The sequence below is a fragment of the Sinohyriopsis cumingii genome, chromosome 8, assembly GCF_028554795.1.
Source record: "Sinohyriopsis cumingii isolate HCF-2022 chromosome 8, ASM2855479v2, whole genome shotgun sequence".
In the NCBI taxonomy this organism is placed as follows: Eukaryota; Metazoa; Mollusca; class Bivalvia; order Unionida; family Unionidae; genus Sinohyriopsis; species Sinohyriopsis cumingii.
Window position 1 is genome coordinate 33,988,518 of NC_142968.1, and position 26,553 is coordinate 34,015,070.

General features: G+C 37.7%; 1 long non-coding RNA gene across 1 annotated transcript; it reads right to left on the reverse strand.

Annotated features, from left to right (window-relative positions):
• Positions 1-143: 143 nt before the first annotated feature.
• On the reverse strand, positions 144-22,440 carry LOC149793270 (uncharacterized). The gene is made up of 5 exons (XR_016422544.1): positions 21,378-22,440; positions 20,753-20,874; positions 10,174-10,288; positions 707-813; positions 144-254 (listed from the first exon to the last, which is right to left on the reverse strand). It is a non-coding gene; the product is annotated as an uncharacterized LOC149793270 (long non-coding RNA).
• Between the last annotated feature and the right edge of the window lie 4,113 nt (positions 22,441-26,553).

The window sequence follows — 26,553 nt, forward strand, 5'->3', positions numbered from 1 at the left end:
TGGGGATAATTCATTTTTTTTTTAAAGTAGCATGGTGTAAAGTAAAAGTAGATGGGCTGATAAGGAATCCACTGAATTTACAGACTAAAGGTTCAGACATTTGTTTTTAAGAGAAAAATGAAAGAAGGAAACAATACAACAGATATTTTAATATGACTTTAATGTTTATTTTCTAGATTTAATTAAGATTATGAATCAGAATCAGTCTCCAACTCCACTGTAAAGTTTATCTATTACTTCTTCTGCTCAGGCACCTGCAAATTAAAACAAAATTGTAATGCTTAAATAAAGTCATATCATCTCAGCACTAGTTACATATGCAGAAGTCATGTTAATCAGCATTATAAAAATGTATGAAATTTTCTTCACTGCACTTGTGCTTCCCTTACTATCGTTAAGCCATGATACAAGATAACTTTGCACTTACTTGTCATTTCTGGCAAGTGGATGGTGCAATCAATTTGCACAAAGATGAATTTATTTCATCCAAATATTTCATGTGAATAAAAATTCCAAATGGAGGCACTTGTCCGATCAGACAAGATATATGCATATTGTAGTTAGCTGGACTCTAGCTCTGATAGTCCTGGGCAATAGGATAAGCTGATTTTGTTATCAGTTTAGAAATGCATCCGCTTTGCAAATACTATGCTTTAAAAGACGAAACTGAATCCAATATTGATGAAATAAGAGTCATTTGGATTACCTTGTTTTTTATCATTCTGCGTTGGTTGGGTGCATATTTGAGGGTCTCTGATATGGTCTCTTCCATTCCATTTGCCTTTGCTTTGCCATTAGTTTTCAAGCAGGCTTCTGCATGAGTAATACAATGTTTTAAAATAAGTTTCACAACAAAGGATGCATTGCATTTTTCTAAATGCCAGCAATAATCAATGGAATATTTTTAAAACATGTACTTTGAAATGTGTCTCAAGTTACTTTATCAATTCATTTAAAAATCTCTGGCAAGTCACATGAAAAACACAATTTAAATCAAGCCATACTTACTTATCAAAGACTTTCTCATTCACATCCTTTACCTCACACAATAAGTATCAGCAACACCAACATTAAATTCACACAATCAGTACAAAACCTAGGTGTTACTCTGGACAGTACTCTCACACTGCACCAACATGTCATGAACATATGCAAGGCTGCGTATCTTGAGCTGAGACGCATCAGCTCCATTCTCAGATATCTTTCAGTTGATGCCACTAAAACACTTGTGTGTTCATTACTGCTTTCAAGACTGGACTATGGTAACTCAATTCTGTCTGGTTCATCTTAATATCTACTGCAGAGACTTCAAAAAGTTCAAAACATAGCTGCTTGGATCATACTTAGAGTACCACAATCAGAGTACACCTGCCCGCTGCTCTGTACCCAACACTGGCTATCCATTCAATCCAGAATCAAACACAACATTAGTTCTCTGTGCTACATTTCACTGACAGACTCTAGTCCAACATACCTATCCGACCTCACCTATGTGTACACACAAGTAAGATACTTACACTCCTCTTCCGACAATCATATACTCATTATTCTCACTATGAAAACAAAGTCACATGGACAGCATTCTTTTGCATACCAGGGCCCAGCAACATGGAATGAATTGCCCACTGAACTTAGACACAAAGACGCAGTGATCCCATTCAAGAGTGCTCTCAAAACTACTTATTCTGACTACAAAAACAAACTTAATGACTTAATAATGTTAACTACCTTAAATATTCTCAGCATGTTTTTTATGTTTTCTAATTTCATGGTGTTTGTTTTTGTAATCATATCATTGTGTATGTTTTTATGTTGTCTAATGTTGCAAAGCGCTTAGAGCTTCTAAAGATTAGGCGCTATACAAAGTCCTCATTATTATTATTATTATATTTAGCTTGGATGAATATTTTTTAAATCAGTGGCCATAACTAAAAAATGGGATTTTGTTTTATGATCATAAAAGTATGTTGGACACCATCCATGATGTACAATGCTGTCTGACATTTCTATGCACCTAAGGTTTCCATCTCAAATATTAAAGCAAAATGCATACCGAATTTGACAGATTGATGAAAATAAAAAAAAGCAATGCTTACCATTTGAAAAGAGGCAATTGTCACTAGAATATTCTATTCAAAATGATATTAATTTTGGACACAGGGGATACCACCCCCATGTTTTCCTGACTCGTGATATGTCGGCCTATTCTGTGCACAGCTTTAAAAGATGTAATGTTTATCCATCGAGCTATAGAAATGAAATACATTTACTGTAGACTGTTTCTGTCAGCAGTTAAGTTGAGTAATTAGGTCAGGTTTATAGCTAGTTTACAAAATTCAATGTAGAATGCCAATAAATGACAAGATATATTTTTGCAAACTAAAGTGATCTTGAAAAAAGATTAGTAAAGTTTAACATTTTATAAAAAATAAGCTATTATGTGGAAAAGAAACAACAATGAAATAGGATGCAATGTGTTTACGTCTAGTTTTGGAAGGTACCGTCATAATTGTACCGTAGTTTAATGGGTGGAAAGGCCATTGAAAGGTAAGGGCAGTGCGGAGACCATCGAGTATGTTCCAGAATAGCTGAATCTTTGTAGATACATAGATCCATTCGTAACTTCAGTCCGCAAGCGAAACACTGTACTTCGTATCCCAATCCTGACTCAGGTCCGAAGTAGACAAATCCTGTTCTAGCTAAAACATACGAAGAAGGTAATCCTTCCCTATCCGTAGGCCATTTTTGAAACGTGTCCAATCGACGGGCACAATCACAATAGTCAGGTAAGAAGACTGGAAAATGGTAGGGTTTGAACTTGGAGTTCTCACTGGATTTCTCACTCGATTCTTGCTGCGGCGAAGTCATCCTTCTGGTGGGTGGCTATCCTCTTACAACCAATGTTTTATACCGACATGTCCATACGGCAAAGTAAAGTGGGTGGGAAGCCGCACTCGCTTCTGCTACACGATTTGATAGACTTTTTCCAAGGGTCGACTGACGATGTGGTGTGTGGGTAAACGTACAATCTTGTTGGGTTGATAGGTGGTCACTTTCTCTAGACTGCAAGGCTTCTTTCAATATGCCAAAGTTGACCACTCGACTGGTACGATAATTCAGAGTAAGTCCTTTCACTTTACACTTTGTGTGCACTTCTCCTTGTTTGTCCCAGTATTCGTAGCCGTAATTTTTGGGACCACCACTAACGAAACTTAGAATCTTGTCATCGGGGTGCTTGTCTGTCCAGGCTCCTAAACGGTCTCCTTCAATGTCAGGGTGCTGTTGACTCGGGTGATCGATATAAATGCAACTGTCCATGTCAAAGTACAAGACACGTTCCCCTAACAGTTCTAAAGCTTCGTACAATTTTAAGCGAGCATGAGCTGTCATGTAAGCTGCAATGATGACATTTCCAAAGGGGTCATCTTCTACAAAGTTCAGATCTTCTTCGTAATTCACCAAGATCAAATCCTCACGAACGACGTCCACGTGTTTCATGAATTTGGCTTTGTCGTGAATCATCTGAAAGTAGCGGGAAGGTTCGGTCAAATACTCCGTCTTGGGTAAACACGGTCATTGTGCCATTTTACCCCACAAGCAATTTAACATCACTTTGGCAAACGATCGCCTGCCTTCGTTTTTCTCAATGTGATTTAAAGTAATGCCTTCTTGTGCCCAGAATTTCTCTCTGAATGTCTTTTGGTCTTCGGGAGTGTGACACCAGGACAGATAGCCACTGGCTTCTTGCTCAGTTTCAAAAAGGCATCCACGCAGTCTGCGAAAATGCCTTTCTGCGTGGGGTCACCCTTGTGGAATTATTGTGTCTTGGGAAAGTGGCAAATTTCGTACACTTCTAACAGTTGGTATCCCATGTTCAGAGCTTTGAACAATTCTACGCTGACCCATGTCCCCGTCAAGGCCCGTTCTTCCTGGGTGTGATGACAAGGTTGATCTTGGTTGCACGTTTCAGCACAAGTACGGCACAAAGGAAACATAAGTTTGCCTTGGCAATGGCGAGGTAAGACGGGATGGTATAGGTTCGTGGGAGGCAAAACTTTGCACTTGATCAAGCCTTCGTATTGTCGAATGTTTTTTAGGTCGATGTGTTCGGTGAACAATTGTGGGTGCCCTGCAGGAAAGCAACAATATTTGCACACGTAGGGATACAGTGAACACACGTCCAAGTATTTGATTTCTTCTCCTTTCTCTTCGTCAGCTTGGTACAGCAAACAGGTGGCATTGGTCCTTCCTCCGTACAAACTATTACTTGGGTTCAGGGGGTCCATGAACTGGTAACTTTCCATGAGGCGTTTAAACTCAGGATCGGTGTTCAAACGGTGATTGTATTTGTGTTCCCACATTTCCACCACTTGGTATCCTTCCTGTTCTAACTTTAGGCGTGGCTGACAAATGGCCTGGTACAAGTCTTCCATGGTTCGTTGTAAGAACTGATTTTTAGTGCCGCGGTCAGGGTAACAGACGGGACATCCGTGAAATAAGCAACCGTTAAACTCGTACATGATCTTGGGGTTTTCTATGTCCCAGCCATTGACCGAATGCATTCCGATGATCTTTCGCCCTGTCCGTTGCGGGCATGCTGAATCCATTTGTCTTCCTTGTCGCACAAGTAATGCAACCAGCATGGGGCTTTGACCGAGTATTGACGTTTGACATAGTTGGTCGTTTGAGGACTGATGACAGCCACAGTGTTTTCAAGCATGAATCGTTGTCGGTAGACTAAGGAACACGCTTTGGCAATGGTGCAAGCCTCTTTTAAATGATCAACCCCTCCGTGTTCCATGAACAGTTCTCGAAATTTTCCACAGCATCGCCGTAAAATGTCCATGTCGGAACGACGATACTTTAGCATTTCTTCCTGAAAGTCGAAAGGGTCGGAAGCGTGAGCCTGGTACCAAGCGTAGAAAGTTTCTCGTTCGGTACGCATGTTGTCAGGGTCGTAATAGTGAGCCTGAGGCAAATGGGGTAGAACGGCGTGTTGATTGGCTTCTGTATTGAAAAAGTGTGGAAAGTACCCTTTAGCCATTTCTGTCATTCCAAACATTTTAGGCATTCGACTCAAAGGCATGGCTAAGTAGCTCATCGAATCTTTAAACTGCACTTGTCCCACTTGCATCAAAATGATTTTGGCTCCGTTCAAAGTGATTTTAGGACGCTCGATGCCACGTTCCGTATAACATCTCAAAAGAAACTGTCCATCGTATCCGGAGAAATTGTGAGCCATCACCGTGGCATGGTGATGACAATCTCCATAATAATGTTCGATGTCCTCTTGGCTCCACGTCTTGTCGATGGGGTCTAAGACCCATTGTGTGAAATCGGCTAGTGTGTTCGGTCCTTGAAAGATTTTTTCACGCCCTCCAGGAATCTTACTGCAGTGAGGGCAATAACTCAAGATAGGTTCTTGAATCACTTCTCGCACGCTCGATGAGCCACGCAGAAATTAGGAATGTGAATACTGGTCTCTTGCATGCATTCGAAATCGAAAAAGATGAAATTGCCTTTCTTCTTCTTGTGACCATCCTCTTTCTCTGGTTGGGATTGGTATTTTTGTATGTAGCATTGGTGTTCCAAGTCCACAATGCAGTGACAAATGTGACATTTTTTCTTTCCTGAACATACGTGTGCCTTGGTACTGTTGATACATAGACCTTGTCCACACATTGGGCACAATCTCAGGAGTTGACAAGCACATTTCTTCTGTGAACCTTGCATCTTCAGATGTTGTTGGTAACAGGCAGGGCTGACAAATGTGCGCAGACAAGCAGGACAATGCACTGGTTCTTACCCTTCGCTCAGACAGGGTTGAGAGGCCAAACATCCTGAGCATTTCGATCCACAATGTTTGTGTTGCTCTCGATTATTATAACCATCATAAGTCACATTTCTCACAGTAATATTTGTATCCCAGGAATCCAGTGATAGTGGTAATGGTATCGAAATGGTCATCGTGATGATAGAGGTGAATGTATTTTCCATCCTTAAAGTCTTTCCCTCGAAACAACAGAGACCCGCGCACTTCTTGAGGGTGCACTTTCAAGGTGTATCGTGGAGCTAGGGCATCTTGCAATTTTTGCATCTCAGGAATGCCACAGGATGTGTCTTTGGACAGGCATGCTTGTTGTAACAGAAGTTCTGCTTCATTTCGTTGTTTGGCTCGGTTCGATTTTCGAATGTTCTCCCAGGCTCTTTTCCATTCTACCGTGTCGTTCTTGTCGGCATAGGTTCATCCCACCACGATGGCTCGGGCTAAACACATGTGGTCTTGAAAATTGTTAATTTGGACAAGACTTGTTTTGGTAATGCGAAGGTTGTTGACCAATAAGGTCTTTCTGCATTGTCCGGTCCCTTGAGGAGGAGAGACGTGGGTCATGTCCAGTGTGGCTTTTCCATCGGTGATGTCAAACTGGTCATTAGATTGTTGCACGTGTTGAATCTTGTCCATGACTTTGGAAGTGGTCAATTCTGCAGGGCTGCTAAACTCGATCCAAACAGGGGATTTCAAGCCATCATGTTGTATGGAAAGTCTCAAGCGATCATCTTCTTTGGGTTGACATTGTCGCTTGAGTGTGGTGAGCAAAGAATCCCACATGTCGGTGATGAACCCTTTTGCTTTCTCTAACAGTACTTCAGACTTGAAATCTTTAAACTTCACTGTGTATTTGTAAGCCGTAGTTCTAAATTTTCTAGAGGGACGCTTTTCCGTCTCTCGAATGTCATAGTACTTTTCAGGGTTGACTAAGGGTGGTAAACTTTGTTTAGAGGGTTTGGATTCTGGTTCACTCATGTCCTCTTCAAAATCACTGGCATGAATTTGTGCCAAGACTTCAGCCCTAGTACGAGGCGATAGATCACGTTTCTGCCTCTTACTTTCTTCTTCTTTCTTCTCAAATGAATTGGATCATTTCATCTCGATAGCAAAAAGTCAAATGACTAAAGTTTAAACACCATGGATTAATTTATAGTCATAGCAGACCAGCGTATATAAAGGGTATGTGTCTTGTCCTTTCACTATTCATTTCACTCTCAAACTGAGCACAACAATGGAAGAGACTACCAAGATCGAACGTTTCATCAGAGCTTTGCGAGGGGTCATTAGAAAATTCTCTTCAGACCAGCCGAGGGACTACTCTCCTTCCTTTCAAGATAAAAGTCAAGATACTTGCTATATCTGTCAGAAGAAAGGGCATTGGTCTTCAGAGTGTCCAGACCGTCAAAAAAGAAAAAAAAGGGGTTAGAAGAGACAAAAGTCAAGATACCTGTTATTATTGTCAAGAAAAAGGACATTGGTCACCAGACTGCCCAAAAAAGAAACAAGAGGAGTCAGAAGAAGAGAGGGATTCTTCAGAGGAAGAGGAAGAAGAAGAGGAAGAAAACAGACAGGTGAAGAAAAAGAAACAGGAGAAGAAAAGAAGGGAAGAAAGTGAGGAGGAAGAGGAGGAAAAGACTATGACGGTGAAGAAATTAAAAAAACAGAGTGAACAATGAGACAGAATAAGTCTATGAACTTTTTAAAGTGCTCTGTTGTGAATTGTGAATTGTAAATATTTATAAAAGAATAAATTAATTATAAAAGGTAAGTGTCTTTGGGTTTTGATTTTAAAATAAGAACCTACACTCACGCACACTCATACACAGACAGATACTATTGGGTAAAATGGTTTTTATTAGTTATTGGCAATTGAAAGCCTATCTCTTTTCGAGAGACGTGGATGGCCCTGAAAAGGGCCTTTTTTGGTGTAAGGGGTGAGTTTAAACAATCAACTTTAACTGTCTTAAGCCTTTGCCATGGCCAAGGCCTACTTCTGGACTGCGTACTGTTGATGATGATTTCGTTGAAATCACTAAGGATGGTGCAGTAGGCGTAGTCACAGGGTTGGAGTGTTTAGCTTGGGAAGGTCGTATTCTCTTCGGCCGTAATAAAGAAGTCTGATACATCTGTTTCAGACTTCTTAACTAAAATGTCTAACAGTACCGTGACCGTTTGATTTTGACACCCTTGTTTCTTTGCTGCTGCGTCTTCTTCTTGTTGTTTTTTTCTTACCTCTTCTTCTTGCTGCTGTTGCTGTAGGAGAAAAGCTTGTTCCGCTTCCTTTTGCTGTTGTATAAATTTCTCCAATTCTTCTTTCTGTCTCTGTCTAAAATTTTCCATGTGCGGTAATGAAGGAGAAGGTGACGAAGGTTCAGGAACAAATTCTTGCAAGGTAAAAAAATCCACAAAATCCCAATTCACCTCTTCTGAAAGTAAGTCTGGGTTCCCTTGGGTAGTCTCCACCATCAGTGCACCCAAACTGATCGTTTTCTGAGTTTCCGTCATGTTGAAAAACTGTCGCTTAGATTGACTACGCACAGGCGCTAGCGAATCTATATAGACTATGTGACGTCACAGACTGCTCTCTTCGGATTGGACGTGGGCTGACTGAATTTTGTAACGCGTGTTTGGATTGGTCAACAAACTCAATCCGTTTCAATCCTTCCTCCCCCTATAAATAAGTACAGTTCACTGCATTCCTTCACCTGTTACTCAGCACCCCAACATGTGGACCGATGTACAATCTTCAACGCTTGTGTCTTCGATGATGTTCCGGACGGACATATCAATGTATGTCCGATCCAACTGGACAGTTATCCACAGGACAGACACCAGCCTGTGGATGCGAAGAATCTTATGTGGAGCATCAAGGATGCCTCAAAAGAGTCTTAATCTATGGTCCTGCAGTCAGGCACAGCCTAAGGTCAAGAAGAAGATGTCACAGATGCCCTTTATGTTAAGGGTATATTAACATAAAACCAAAGGCCCTTTTCAGGGCCATTCCTATCTCTCGAAAAGATCTTGACTTTCAATTGCCTACCCCTTTTTTTATTTTTTTGTTTAAAAAAATAATAAAAAAATAGAGACCCCTCCCTGTTTCAATTTTCGCCTGTTCCATTTTCATAGACCCATCAGGTCGGGACCTTATTAAAATAGGGTCCCGACCCTGTTCCATTTCCCCTAGTCCCAAGACAGTCCCACGATTTATTCCCCATGTTCAATTTCCCTTGTCCCTAGAGTGAATATTTTTTTTTCTTTCTCCCATGTTAAATTCCCCTTGTCCCTAGAATGGATATTTTTTTTTTTTCTCCCATGTTAAATTACATAGTCCCCAGAGTGGATATACCCTTTTTAACATGGAAGTTCCCTAGTCCCTAGACCGTCCCTATTCACTACTACCATTGTCATTACCAGCCTGAAACCCAATTTAATGCCATTTGTATAAATTCATTTCAAATAAATATTATGATATAGTTGAAGTGTAAAGTCAAGCAAGTATTCTGTTTGCAGATTTTACATTTTAGATATTATAGTAAAGTCATATTTTCTCTTGTTTAGTAAACTTTATTGCAACTGGTTCCAAAATAGTAAATCTTATTTAATGTTCATTCACCAGAATAGGTATTAATACAATCCCGAATTAACTGTATGGTACTAAAATATACCCTGATCTTGCGTGAGATTGTAATATACAGAACTATACCTCAAGACAACAATAATATATTGAATTTATATTGTATCAAGACTGTCATGGTTATGAACTCCAACTTTATTCAGGTTTTTTCATAATAAATGATCATCTTGTGCTATGGTTGAAAAGAAATCAAAGTTCAGTTTAACTCCATTCTCTCCACATTTGTAAGTTGTTAAGAGGCATACTCATCCTCAGTGTTATAGTAAAATGTAATCTTATTTGGATCAATCTTGGTGGTGTAATATATGAATGGAGAAAGAATATTATCATCCAGATTAAAATATGTTTTATTCAGACTCTACTAAAATTTTTAGTTGGATATGGGTTACGGAGCCTGATGTGTACGAACAAAGCAATGTGTACCATGACCTTTTTAATTTAACATTTTAAACTCCTGCAGAAGAAAGAGATTTTTTAGATCCATTAATCTGTATTAACAAAAACATTTCTTCAGTATGATTTTCAATTACTTAGTATTGACAAAACTCATATTTTAAAGTTGTTGTTTTTTTGTGTTTGGTTTGGCCTTTTATGGTAAACCAACACAAGTAAGTTATTTAGTGCCAAGGCACTTTAAGTATAGTGCCTTGCCCAAGGACACACCATGGTAGCTAACCCAGGTTGGTCTGATGGTAGAATTTGAACCTACCTTATTTCACAGGTCCAGAAAGCTAACCACTGAGCCACTACAGCTCCCCATCTTATAGTGGAATGCTGGTATACTTTATGATCAAGAAGGATGGGTTGGGGTATGCATGTTGCATCTGAAAAAAGTGATGGAATTTTTGTTTACATAATATTTTAGTCATACAATATGAATCATTTTCAATAGATTTAAGATGTATCAGATCAAGTTAAGAAAAATCATATATTCTGTTTCCTGGGAATGTACTAAAATTCACTGTTATTGTTTGATTTTTTGGTAGTAAGCTTACTTGGTATTTTTTTCTTTTTAACTTGAATACCTAATTTGTTAACATCCTATTCTAAATCTTCAGAGTTCTGTCTATTAAGTGACAACTGTTGATACATGTAGGGAAGTTTTTGTTTATATCTTTTGATTTTTGTGATTCTGGAAGTTGCAGTATTTGTTGTTGTATTATAACCATTTCAGTAATTTAATGAATGCAGAGTATACTGCTCTATAAATGAAATTTAAGTGAAAATAATGTAAAAGTATGTTTCACTGCAAATATAAATTGTTTAAAATAATATATCATTTATCATATGACTATTCAATTGTGGTAACTAGTATTCCATCCAATATCTATATATTAAAATATGTCTTTTCATACAGCTGGTGATCATTTAGATACAAGTCCAATTGAACATAATCAAATTATCAATGCAGGTGTTTTTATTAGTAGTAGTATTGCAAGTATAAGTGTTAGTATTAAGATTTCATATACAGGTATGATAAGTGTATCATAATGTTTAAATGATGCTCCTTGTTACAACATAAAATATGTTCATTGAAACAAATGGTTCACTGGTAAATTGGCAGCAAAGGTCTTCACTGAATTATGTTGCATAAACTATTTTACAATAAAACATATATGATGCATCTCAATTATGATGAATGTGAGGAGGAGGATTAATAATAATGCAATTTAAGTTATCTTCATAACATAAGTTCTAGCAGATGTGTAATTTTTATGTGGTTCATCATCAGTTTGAAACTGGTCTGTGATTTCTGGATCTGGACATACCTGGTCCCCTGCTGTTGTGCTGCTATGGTCTTTACAGTTCATTAGGATATCAGTTACACTTGGTTTACATTTAGAACCCCATGGGATGGAATGCCCAGTTTGAAACTGAGAGAATGGTTAATTATCCATAATATAACTCCTGCAGTTATTATTAGGTTTGATATCAAGGTCTTTCTTTAAAAGCTTTTCAACTCAGGTTCTGTTCTACCATACAGATAAATAAAGTCAAATTCAAGGCTTTCAGATTTGTCCAGTTTGTTTCATGTGTTGCGGCAGACAGACTGTATATTGCCACTGTACCATATAAATATCAGTGCTTAGTCTGCTCTCAGTTGCTGTGGTTTGATTAGTTACAAGTGTCATCACATGTGACTAATTATTGACCAATGTAATGAAACTTGTATAATTAGAAGGCTGTATTTAAAAACTCTAAAGATCTTAAAAAGAAAATTGGATCGGGGTAAGTAAAACCTTTTACTTTGACCATTTGGCTAGAAAATAATTTTCAATAAGTTTAAATTGGATAATAGTAATATAATAATTAATTACACAAATCAGAATAAAAGCTATTTGCATATCCCCTTACAGCTGTTGCTTTTTCATAGTACTAAGTAGAATAAAGTATAGTTAAGACAGATAGCTTTAAGCTAGAATTAAACTCAAATAAATTGCAAGAAATCAAAACAAACCCAGGATTAAAACTAAAGAAATATCCCGTCATATATACCTTACATCAAATAAAGAAACTCAAGATGGATAACAACAAAATTAATGTCACATCATCAAATAGTTATCTCAGCTGCCTGGTCAACCTAAAGGCAGATAAACTAAGGCAAACTTACTCCGAAGCAGTCTCATCCCCCCTAAGAGAAAAACGACAGATACAGTTCTTAACGCCAATTTTCAACTCGACCCCAACTGACTCGATGAGTAGACTCTACCTGTCACCAAGCGTAAACGAGAATGTGGACAATCTACCGAGTAACCGCAAAACTACATCCGACATGAGTACCCAAACTGAGGAACAATACTCAACAAGCACAAAAACAACCCAGACCACGCTGGTTAAAAACACTAGCAGCCAGGGGACTCAAACTGAGAACCTACTAGATGAAACAGAACGCCCTCACCCTACCACAAATAAAGCAGTCACACACGACTCAACAAAAGGTAAGAATAATAGGAAAACCAAATCCCAAATACCAGTTAGAAAGAATAAGGAACACACTAACTGTCAGAATACAAGACCCAGCAAGCCGGTTATGGACAACGAAACAAAGTCAGCTAAAGAGACAAACACCAGGGGAAAAAAGACCAGTCTGCAAAATATCCAAAACAAGAAACACCCTGCTGAACTGACTCTCTTCGTTAAGGGAGTAAATTCCAAAATAATGAAGTTAGCCTTTAAAACCATAGCATGGCAATTGAACAAACATCACCAAGGAGAATTCACGCTTAAAAGCACTAGAGACGACTTGCTGATAATCAAATGCACCACTGAACAACAGATTGCCAAATATATGGAAATTGAAAGAATAGGCCAAATAAATGTTCAGGTCACTAGACACAACAGAACAAAACAACACATAGACCCAAACCCCCCAAAAACACACAACAAAGGAGTCATATACGTATCAACTCAAAATAAAACCAATGAAATAGTAGACTACATAAGGAGTAAAGGACAGGAAGTAGAGAAAGCAATCCGCCTAAAAACAAGAAGGGGAAAGGATAGCACTGCAGTGGTACTCTTTTTTAAGGGCGCCACCCCAGAAACTATCAAAATAGCCGAAAAACTCGAGGCTAAAAAAATTTTTGCTTTCAAAAACAAACCACGGTTCTGTGGCAACTGCAAAAATTGGGGGCATTACTCTAAGAGTTGCGGAAACCTATTCCGGTGCAATCAATGTGGTCTTCACCACCCAGACCGGAAAACATGTAGCGCCACCAATCAGAACTGCGCTAACTGTAGTGGTAACCACAAACCAAACCACGCAGAATGCCCCAGGGCTCTTAGAGAAGCCCTAATAGTCGAATATATGATCTCCCATGGGGTAAACTATAAGCAGGCCAAAACAAAAATCAGGATACCAAAAACAAAATAAATAGGTAGCACCCTCACTGGTAGGAAACACGCATAAAACGAAAACAACAGTAAATTAAACAAACTATTAAGACTTTTTGCACTAGTGATGGATTCCAGAGCAGAAATCAAAATATGGCAATGGAATGCACGCGGCCTTAGGGCCCACGCTGACCAACTAAATAACAAAATACTTGAACAGGAAAGAAAACCAGATGTTATATGCATACAGGACACCCACCTAAATGATACCTCACGTATCCCAAACATCATAGGCTACAACACCAAATACCTAAAGCATCGATCCCCCACAGCAAGAGGAGGGGGGTTAGCAACCTTTGTTAGAGATGGAATTACATCAGAAATGCATAAATTAACAGATAGTAGACCGCCCAATGACTTCGAAATGCAGATAGTCAAAATAACCGCTCAAACTAAGCAGGTACTAATCGTTAACCTCTATGAAACAAATGAGCAGCGCAATTTAAGTGCAGACGAAACAATCAAAATGATTAAAGACTGTGGAGAATGGGTGGTAATATGCGGGGACTTCAATGCGCACAATGAACTATGGGGGAGTCAAAAGACGGACATTAAAGGAAAAATTGTAGAAAAATGGGCACAAAAATGCAACTTAGTTTTTCTAAACAACGGAATGCACACCCGGATAGATGACAGAACAGGCCACACATCAGCAATAGACCTATCTCTATGCACACCAAGATTAGCAGGCATTTCTGATTGGCAAGTTGATGAAAGCGACCCTATGGGAAGTGACCATTACCTTATAAATATAGAAATACAAATTAGAATACCTCAAAATAAAGCGTCCTTCACACCAAGATGGAAATACGAACAGGCCAACTGGATTAGGTTCAAACAGATAGGTGACTCAATCGACCCAGAAACCATATATCACCGGGACATTGACACCTTTAATGACAAATTAATAGAAACCATTAACACAATGGCCCAAGAAACAATTCCTAAAACTAAAGGAGTAGCACCCAAACCCACGGTGCCCTGGTGGAATAATGAATGTAAAATAGCAATTAAAGAGAAAAAAAGAGCTCTAAACAAATTCAAAAGAACTAAAAATAATAGGGACTTTAACTACTACAAGGAAAAGGAAAAAACTGCCAAACAAACTATTATGATAGCTAAACAAAACTCATGGAGAGAATTCTGCTCAAAACTAGATATTAACACAAAATCGAAGGATGTGTGGCAAAGAATTAAAAAAATGAGAGGCAAAACTAAATCAATAACCCCCAACATACCTGGACAAAACAACAAACATAAGGCAGAATTATTTGCAAACTATTTCGCCAACATGTGTAGCAATACCAACTTAGAGGATAAGTTTAAAAATCATAAAAGGCAATTTGAGGAAAGCAACTCTGACAACATAAAGGAAGCAGGAAATAATGACGGCCCACTAAACCTTCCGTTTACAGAAGCCGAATGGAGAAAGGCCCTCGCCGGCAAAAAGACCACATCCCCCGGGGAGGACACTTTGGGGTATGAAATGTACAAGAACCTACCCAAAAAACTTGTCACAATTGCACTTAACCTAATTAATAAAATATGGGAAACCGGTACCATACCTATAAGATGGAAAAAGGCAGTAGTGGTCCCGATTCTTAAGCCTGGAAAACCCTCAAGCGATATAAAATCATACAGGCCCATATCACTAACAGACAATATATGTAAAATAATGGAAACTATGGTAAACAAAAGGCTGAAATACCATTTAGAAAGCAAAGGACTACTAGCTAATACACAGAGCGGGTTTCGCAACTACCGAAGCACAATAGACCAACTCATGAGACTAGAAACCGCTGTCAAATTAGCATCTAGAGAAAAATTTTAAAAATCCAGATATGTTACAGCCATCTTCTTAGACATGGAAAAAGCATATGATCTAATGTGGACTAAGGGACTGATAAGTAAACTTAAACCATACGGAATAACTGGCAATATATACAAATTTATTGCTAACTTCCTAACCGATAGAAAGATACAAGTCAGACTAGGACAAGACTACTCCGAACGATACAAACTGGAAAATGGCACGCCACAATGAAGCGTAATCAGCCCAACTTTATTTAATATAATGATAAACGACCTGGAAACAGCGGTAAAACCCAACCACCTTGACTTATCCCAATTCGCCGATGACAGCGCCGTATGGAAAACTGGCAACCCGGCCAGCAGAGAAACGACCAAGCACTTACAAAAAGGACTAAACGATATAGGAAATTGGACAGATAAATGGGGATTTAAATTGTCACCTCTAAAAACAGTAGGCATAGTTTTCAATCCGGGAGGTGGCCACCCCCCACCCACTCCAAACTTAACCCTAAAGGGGGTACCCATCAAATTCGAAAAACAAGCGACACTCCTAGGTATGGTATTCGACCACGAACTCACGTGGGCAGCTCATATCCAAGAACTCGTAACGAAGTGCAAACGAGACATCAACCTCCACAGAAACCTCAGAGGGGTGAATTGGGGGGTTGATCAAAAAACACTCGTTACCCTATATAGAGCACTTATAAGAGCAAAATTGGACTACGGTTGCCAGGTATATGGAGCGGCGAACGCCACGTTACTAAAGAAACTAGACACAGTCCAATCAAAAGCGCTAAGGGTATGCACCGGCGTCCTAAATGGTACCCCCACACAAGATATCTTAATAATAGTAGGAGAACCCCCGCTAGACCTAAGGCGGAAGGAATTGATGCTGCGATACTCGACTCGAATATCAATACACCAACCCAACCACCTCACGCTACAAGCCCTCTTAGCATGCGACAAACCATTCAATACAAAAGGAAAAAATAAAAAAATACCTAGTGGGAAAATAATTATAGAATTAAAAAGGAAATTTCAAATCGCAAATATCAACCCAGAAAAAATAAGGTACTACCCAGACCCCCCGTGGACCTGTCCCACACCACAAATAGATCTTAGCTTACGTAAACTAGGACAAAAACAAAATGACCCGATAGGACTAAGAGCATCAATACTAACGTACATTGACAACAAATACGAGACATACACGCAAATCTTCGCAGATAGATCAAAAACCAAAAATCCAAATAAAACTGCAGCAGGGATAGTGATCCCAAAATTAGATGTCACCGTTGGAAAAAGACTCCCAGACCAATGCGCTATATACACGGTAGAATTCATGGCAATACTAATGGCATTAACATACGTCAAAACATACCCCACAACTAAGGCAGTCATTCTAAGCGACTCTTACAGTGTACTACAATCGTTAGCAACGGACCAATCCAAGAGCAGACTTAATATGATTAATCATGCAAGATCGCTACTTAAAGAGATTGAAAAAAACAACAAACACGTTGAATTCGTATGGATACCCTCTCACATCCATAATCCCAGGCAATGACAAAGCAGATGCAGAAGCAAAAAACGCCACAAACGAACCAAAAGCCCAAAATATAGCATACAGCGTCACTGAAATCAATAACATGGGACAAGATCAATGACATGTGGCAAGAGCTATGGGAAAAATCGGATGCAAACAGTCTAATACACACGATGATGAAAAAAGTAAGTAGAAAAGTCGAAAGTCCGACCTTCAAAAATCCATACGATATAACAATAATAAATAGAATAAGAACAGGTAAAACACTATTGGCAGGATGCGCAGGGAAACACATAAAAAGGGGACCAACCGAAAACTGCCCCTACTGCCCAACTCCAGAAACAATCGCACACTTAATAAATATATGCCCCAAATACAACCAGGAAAGGGCCGAACTAAAATCTCAACAGGAACAAATAGGAGAACGGTGGACATACCCGGAGTTACTTGTGGCAAAAAACAATAACATAGGAATGACCTATAATAACATCATGACATTCATTAACAAAATAGGCAAAAGGGGACAAATCTAAACCGAATGAAGGGTTGGGTATAAAGAGAGACCATGTAAAGAAATTAAAACCAATAAACCTAAAAGATCGAACCAAAAAAGAAAAAAACCAATCAAAATATTACAAATCACTGTTTGGGAATTGTGACGGCCGGCTCGGGCTAGTGGGTTCACAGACTGACACCGCCGCTCATAACCCGAACAATAAAAACCAGATAAGGACGAATATTACAAAATCACTGTTTTGGAATTATAATGGCATGCTAGGCCCCGTAGGTTCAAAAAAAAAAAAAAAATATAAAAAAATAAAAATAAAAAAATATACATTAAAATAAATCACAAATAGCTAAGCTAAACAAAAATAACAGGTAAATAGCCAAGTGGTCAAAGCGAAGGGAAACAAAGGCAATCAAACCACCTCCCTCGAAGAAAACATCTCACGGCGAACATGGCAGTATCAAAAGGACGAGAAGACCAAAACAGAAACGGACACGGGATAAGGCAGAAAGAGCTGAAATAAAGAAGAGCAGGAAAAGGCACAGAATGAAGTTAAACGTCCTAAGGCAGTAAAAGAAGAAAGAACAGGACACTTGCAGACCTTGGGGAATGAAGGCAGAAACAATGAAAAGAGTATGCCTCAAATAATCAAACCACCCCCACCCCCCAGTATGAAAAGAATTGCCTTCCCGAAATCAAACAAAAGAAATAAGGCCACCCCCCCCCACATCTAATTATAAGTGTGAATGAGAAAGTGAGCGTGAATGTGTGTTGTCGGGATATGTGGGAAAAGCAGAAAAACGAACAAAAATGTCTATAGCCATCACACAAATATAGCATACACACTCCCTACCCACCTTTTTTTTCTTTTCTTTTCTTTTTTTTTTTCTTTTTTACAAACAAATTTTACCACATAGGGCTTTCATTCTGACCCACGAAAGCCCTCTTTTGACCAACAACTTACTGGCCCTGAAACACACTGATTGGTTTAAAGCCACACGTACGAAATACTTAACCAAATTGAGATCTCCAAAACAAAATAAAGGGCTACTAAAAGCCTACTAGATGTGAAAAAATTTTCGGAAAATTCAAGTACGCAAAGTACACAAAATTTAATAGACCTTACAAAAGATAGGAAAATTCACAACTCAGGAATATCTGAAGCGTATGTGACAATCACATGTTTGGCAAGATAGTACAGGAATAGCCCAATAAATATAGGGAACTGGGCATTGATTGCAACGAAAATTTAATAATACTGCTGCTGGTGTGCTTCGGTTACTGCCTGAAATGAGAGAGGAAGGAGATGCAGGATGCAGAAACAGACCACCAACGGAGTACAACGATGGAGAAGGTTGCAGCGACGAGAGCCTGGGCGGGACCTTTTGGGGCACCTGGGCTTCGGCTTGCTTGCTTGGGGGCATTGTATAAGTTAATCGCTAAATTCAAAAAGTACACAAACGTGTACAAACTAAACAGTCGCACATACCGAAAGGTGCACGTGACTTTAATCCAATGAATGAATGAAATGTGTGCTAGAGGATAGGGTTAGCAGTTATACTCCCAATTATGTTTGTGATGAGCAAAAGCAGCTGCACAAATTTGAGCTTTTAGTTTGGTTCTGGTAGGGTCAAAGGATGCAGGTACATTTTACATTCATTTTTTACTAGAAATAGCTATTTTCAATATTTTTCTGTGACAAGGCAACTAAAAGAATCAGTATGTGCCTTATGCATGAATAAAGTTCACTAGTACTATAACAAATTAGCATACTTTTCATCACCCCTCTACCATCAAGATTTTTTTATATTTACCTCTGTAGCAGACACAAATAAAAGTCGGCAGCTCATTTGCAGACTAAGTTACGCATATGATCTCCAATGCTCATCTAACTGTGACAGGCAGTCACCAACAAGCCAACCTATTTCCATGCCTAACTCAAAGTAAATCTGAACCACATTATAAATTTAGCTTATGTGTAAATTTATAAATGCTAGGCTTGTGATAATTAGGTTCATGCCTTCTACCTTAAAAATTAGAGGGATGTCAAAATACGAAACTATCCAGTGAGACCTATGATGTTAATTTTAATCCCTATGGGATTTGTGACATAAAAAACCCAAATGCTTTATGTATTAAAAGGTAACTAATGGGGGCAGGATCTGCAGTGAATCAATGGTTAGTATGCTAGACTCCTGATAAAAATGTTTGTGTTAAAATCCTGTTATCAAGTCAACCAGGTTACCTACTGCAATGCACCCTTGCCTTACTCCAATTCCCTCAGTACTCAGTAAACAACTAGTGTTGCTGTACATAACAAAACCAGTCCATATTGATTTTACATATTTTACTAATTCCTGACAAAAATAATTCTCTAAATAAAGAATGATTAATATGTGATGGTCTCGCATGTAATCAAACTCTTCCAAGCTTTTAATGATATGAACCGATTTATCAATGTTTATCAAATTTGCATGAAAAACTATTTCTTATTTGTCATCAAATATGTTCAATGTTTTGATCATATAAGCATTTCTGCTACATTAAATCAAAATAATCTTTTTGTCAGAAATAGAGCCCTTATAGTATTTGCAAGGTCAACCAATCAGATGCAGAATTTGAGTTTAATATGAATGAATATTTTTTTTACAAAATTGCTCTTTTGCTATATCTTGATGAGATAAATCTATTCACCAAGTCTGATGAAATTAATGAGAAATAGTTTTAAGAGCAGTAGCAAGAATGGCTAGTGAGATGTAGAACCACCACATTATATGCATAGATTTTGCTTATAGCCTCAGACATACAAGCAAATAATTAAACAAGTCAGATCTAAATTGGATCATAAACACTGTTGTGCAAATCATAAGAAACTCTGCCAATCAGATGCAAGGTCACTTCACTACCATACCTTTATCACACTCATAATAAGCATCATTGTGAAACTTGACTCTATAAGCCCAATGGCCAAGCATGATCAAACTTGAATCAGCAGTAGTGGTTATAACCTCATGTATTTGTATGCATCTTCACTTCTTCAATCTAGATCTCATTTATATAAGCATGTATTCTACGTTTAGTAAAAACTGCACTACATGTATAAATATTGCATGCGGTGGTAACATACTCAGATGAAAGATCACCTTATTATTATTAATGGTTAACACTCATCAAACTTCAAGGACAACTTAATGATTTTAGCCTATATTGTGGAAGTATGGCTTTTAGGCTGGTTAAAAAACTCAACTAATCTTATACATGATCACATGTATATACTTGGATTTTGCTCATTATTAGATTTATCCAAGATGTTGATTTAAGCCCAAAACCAAGTTTTATATAAACAAATTGATCAGAACTATGGACTCCAAAGTAGCTAATTTCTTACTGTTGAAAGACAGAAGGGGATGTGAAATAAATAACACACTCTGGACCATTACATAAACCCACTTAGCCTTTTGACCAGTTGAGATAAAATATCAACAATAATGTTAAATAAGATTGATAAATTATGTTTTCTCACATTACCTCTAGCCCTTTTCAACATGGATGGTATTTTTCTTCCACATATGTCAGCTCTTAATTAGTGGCCCTTTCCCATCATGAATGTTGTAGGTGAAACTCTCAGAATTAGGCTTTTTAATTTATATCTGTAGAAGAAAAAAACTATTGGTCTGCATATATCAATGTCACCATTTCTGTATTAGATTAAAATACCATATGTGTGTGTGTGTGTGTGTGTGTTAATTTTAGAATTTAAGCAAACTTGTCTCCATGTGTTTATTTTAAAACTGATGATGATAACACATAACAGGTTCAATGGATAAAATGTTATTTCTTACTTCTTACAACTGCTCATTATATCTGAATTTACATTCAATGTTTGTTTTAATTAACATATTTGGGATATTGGGCAAATTATTTATTTTGTAGTTTATCATTATATCATTTACCAGTCTTTTATCATTCAAATATGTAATATAGTACCATTATACTGACTTCATATTCTATATGATATCCCAGCAATACATATTAAGCAGATAAGTGCAAATAAAAATGTTCAGAATGTAAAATTTACTCCAAGCTCAAAGAAGATCAGCAAAAGATAATATCCAACAAATTACCAAACAAAAAGCGAAGTTAACGCAGTTACCTTTATTATGATGTCTCCAACACCAACGGTACTGTACAGCTACGTCTTCCGAGTTTTACCGTCATCTTGTCTTTCAAACCAGAATTAATTTCTTGAGCTCTTACAAAATGAAGAAACTTTTAAATACTATAATTTAAGCAGCTTCTTTACATGCCATCAGATAAATTATGGCACAGTGTTATGTCTGTCAGCAAAGCGCAACTTCACATTTGGACGGCGCGCTGTGTGGGCATCGCCGACACAGCAACTGACATGAATTCTCTATTAGCAGACAATGATTCGGAATAAATCCTTCGCAAATCTAACATTCTCGATTTTTCATAGTTCCACTTTTCATTGTTGCATCTGTTTGATTGTACAATTGCTAATGATGTTCAATGAGTCAACTTCAATTCATCTGCTGTCTGAAATCCCGGTTCAGTTGGTATTTTCTTCCGCGCATGATGCCGTGTAAATAAAAGATACGGTCGACATTCAAAGTGGTTTAGGTTAATTTATTATTTTTCTTTATTAAGGTCATTTGCAGAAAGTGTTTCGCTAGGGTGAGAAAAAAAAAATATAACAAAAAGAAAACTTTCTTTTCCAACGCTAATACTGTATATATTTCAATTTGTGATTGATGCTATAAATAAAAAAAAATGATAATAAAGCATTTTAGCCCGTGGCTTCGGCACGGCACTCGTTTTTGTGGGTTTTTTAAAATGTTGTTAGTATTGTTTTGGGGTTGTTTTTTGTGTGTGTACCACACTAAAAAACATACCAGGTATTAGGCCTAACGTAGGAAAAGAAATTATCCTCTATTTATTACTATTCTTACTGTCAAATGACGCAAAAGTGATCAAATTGCTATTAAGATTATGTTTTGTATAACACTTACCGCTCGTTTTCCTCGAGATAAAGCAGCCACTTCAAAATGATTATAAAATCTGTGACAGATGAAAAACGTGGTTTAAATAATTCGTAATCGCCTGCCTTAAAATACTGTAGGAATTTGCTAATGTATTTCATGGCCCTCGTTTGAATAGATACCAACGATCATGTATATCGACCAAAATTTGTATATTCCTGCCCACAATCATGTATTTTGTATTAAACCGTATATTACACGAGCGCTCGGTGGCAAACTCGGGGGGGGGGGGTGTCTCTATTATACCCAGAGGCGTAGCTATGATATTTTGCGCCCGGGGACGAACTATAAAATTGGCGCCCCAGCCCCCTCCCCGTTTAATCACATTTTTGAATATTACCCTTGTTTACTTATTATAATGTAACGTTGTAAGCCTCATTTTGGCGCCCCTGTACCTTGACGCCCGGGGACATATGTACTCCCCTTCCCCCCCCTCCCCCAGCTACGCCTCTGATTATACCTGCTGTATCAGTTGAGAAACATATTGAACAGATCAGGCCCCAATACTCTCGCTCTGAAAAACATTAAAATAATTATATGCAGAATATCGGTAGGTCTCCCTCTTGCCGAAAATGTCAGCACCATATATATTTTGCAAGTAATGTAATGGGTATAATAACACACACACACACACACACACACACACACACACACACACTTTTTTTTGGGGGGGGGGGGCAACGGACAGATGCCCCCATTTCCCCCAAAAAATAAAAAGTATTTTATATTTGTGTATTTCCCCCTCAGATGTGTTCTACGTTTTATTAAAACAAAATTTTATATAAAAAATTTAGTTTTTAGAATTTTTGATGGGGTATTTATGTTTCCATAGTGTTATCTAAAGGGTTGTTCGTCCGAGTCTGGTTTCCCTCACCTTGCTCGAAGTTCATTCCCTTGAAATGTTTTGTAACCTTTGCTATATGTCGCCTAGGTCTCAGTGTTTGCTATATGTAATGGTGTTATATTGTGTGTATGCTATATTTTCTTTATGTTTGAGACAGCAAGTATAGATCAAATATCTTTCCCAGTTGTATTTCTTCCTTTATGATGTTATATTGTATCTTTTAATTTGTTTTATGGTTTTCTAATTTTGACGATGGAATGGTGTACTATTTAGATTTTGTTTAAAAAAAATAATTTCCTATTTTATTATTCGAGTGATAATATGTGTCGTTCCTCATAATAGTCTTTAAAGATGTTGATAGGTAGGTTACGCTCGATCCAAGGTTCATGCTTCTTTATTCTCTATGTGTTTTTCCTGGGTCGCGTTAGGCCTCCTTTATTTAGTTTATCTGATTATGCTTTATTGAAAGATCCAAACGTATTTATGAGACCACATTATTCTATAGTGGTCAACCATGCAGTGCGGGAGAAGTTAGTAGGGTTTTAAACTAAGTGTTATACAGTATGTATTTGTGTCTTTATTTTGTCTGTTTATGTTCTACATTGGGTGTTTTCAAAGACTCATGATGGGCCTATGCACTTCACTGAGCCCTGTGACTTAGCCCCATGATGTCATCGCCATTTACTTCCCCCTTATATTTTCCCTGTATCCCTTCCTATATATGTCTTTAGAATTTTCTTTCAGAGAAAGAAGAAAAAAAATTAAATTACAAAATTCTTTTATTTTTTTCTTTCTTCCTTTCTTCCCTTTTCTCTTTTAAAAAAAAAAAGTTATATGGGTTTCTTTGAAATATTTGAAATAGAATTTGAAATTTTCTTTGAAATATGGCTGTTGTGGGGTGCGAGGAGGGGGTATGGGTATGGCATCAGCTCGCAATTGCGCTACGCGACCCTTCGGTCTGTAATACCTATTCCTCCCTCCCCCTCTCTCCCCCAATTCCAACATCAATTGCGTTATATCAACCTGACGGTAAGTATCTATTCGTCGTAAGACGTACTGAGTTCTTGTTGTGGTTAATATTCTTATTTTTACCACGTATCTTATTTAAAAATCTTTATCACCTGTCCACAGGATATCATCGTAGTTACTATATAGTCTATACATTTTAGAACGATTTTGTTTTCGTAGTCTAAATCTATGAATAAAATGTTATTTTTGTTATACTTATATTTTTTGCAAATTTTCATTATTAACTTTATCCTATTATGTTTAGTTTTATCACATTGGACAATCGTATGTAGTTTGGTGAAGTTCGCTGTTTTACATAAAGGGCATTTCGGCATTATCCTCAGCATACGATGTTTGATTGTTTCTTCGCCTGTTAGCCAGGTGTTGTGCAGGTATTTAAAAATTATACTTTGTGTTTTGACAGATCTTATTTTCCCCAATTTTTCCAATTTTTTGTCCAATTTACACCCTCAGTTGTCCTGCTCTACTCTACATTTTATATTTTTGGTTACCTCCTCCCTAATCCAAGCGTGACTTTTACTTATTAAATTTTGCATAAATCTGTTTTGTCTCTATATTTTAAAATTAGTTCTCATATGTTTGCGTGGCACTTCGATTTTTTTATATTAATTTGTTATTTTTGTATATCTCTGGTCGGTTTCTCAAGGTGAAGCCGAACCAGTAGATGTACGGTGCTTCTCACGCTGTAGCCGGGTCTGAGTGCATTTTTTTTTTATAGTCTATTGATTATGTTAGTTAATTATAGTAGTAGAGGGCTCGGCAACCCCAAGCCCCCTCTACTTTTGGCCCTATATAATGTCTCTTTTTTTACATGATGCATTTTATGATTCCATATATAATCTATTATTTCGTTGTCTGTTTTGTTTAAAATTGTATTATCCATATCTATGGATTTAATTATGTAGTTAATATTTGAGTATAAATAAGTCTTGGCCACTTGGGCCCGCTCCATGATAGGTAATGGCGCCATGGCCAGATTTTCACATTTTCTCTTATTTTATTGATAATATGTTCATAATTTTCTACAGCTTCTTTTTTTTATTACCAAAGTAAACCCCTAGAGCCTTTACAGTGTCTCTCAGTAAGTGTGTGTGTGGGGGGGGGGGGGGGCGATAATCCAGGGTGGTTGCCCCTCCAGTTAACTATTTTTAAGATTTCGTGCTTGTTGTGGTTTATTTTGGAACCCGACGCTTATAACATTTCCCCTCTCTTATAAAGATGTTGCAATCATATGCATGTTAGAGCATTTTTTAATTCTTTTTTAGGTTTGGTATTTGTATGCCTTGTATAATCAGGGGCGGATTAAGGCTCACTGGTGCCCTAAGCACTGACAAATCTTGGCGCGCCCCTCTTTTCCACGTACACCTGAGAAGATAACCCTAGGGTGTACCATGATCAAGAAACAGAACATCATGATCAATTTGCACTAGTTGTATCAGTTTTTTTACAAATCTTCATTCTTTTTTCTTTCTTTCTTTTCACCCTTTTCTCAACTTTGTGGTGCCCCCTTTGGCCCTGGTGTCCTATGCACGTGCTTAGTCTGCTTAATGGTTAATACGCCCCTGCTTGCACATCTGGGTTGTTTCTTATCGTGTGACGTAGGATTTATATTGCCATTACGTATTCTAGCATTGATAGTGGACATCCTTGTATCACTGATCGTTGTATTTCAAATTCTTTCGTGCATTTCCCGTTTAATTATCCCAGTGTGTAGGATTTTGGTCCATTTTGGAAATTGGGTCCGAAACCAAATTTTTTAAAAACATTCTTTATACAGTTTTGTTCAAATCAGTCGAAAGCTTTCTCCTGGTCGAAGAGTACCATAGCACTCATCATACCAGTTTCATTTATGTAGTTAATTATAGTTTTAATGTTTAAAATATTGTTTTGTATATCCCTCCCCCACAAGTTTGATTTACATTAATTATCTTGTTTATCCTACCCTTTACTGTATTTGATAAAATCCTACTTAAAATCTTATAGTCCGTGTTTAAAAGTGATATAGGCTTCCAGTTTTTAATCTCGTCTCTATTCCCTTTCCCTTTGTATATAATTGTGATAACTCCCTCCCTCATAGATTTAGTCATTTTATTTTTACTTAAAACTATATTATTATACAAAACGTTTAAGATCGGCGTCAGTTCACCGTGGAACTTTTGGTAGAATTCCACGATGAGTCCATCTTTCCCTGGTGACTTTTGTGAGTGTTGATATACTTTTTGTGATTTCTTCATCTGAGATGACATCATCACATTGGTCTCTATGTACTGCTGATGTCATCTCACAGTCGACATTTTTTAAGTAGCTGTCGATTGTGCTGAAGTATATGTTCTGTGTGGTGTGTGGTGTATAGTTCTTTATAATATTTGGAAATATTATTTAGGATATCTTCTTTT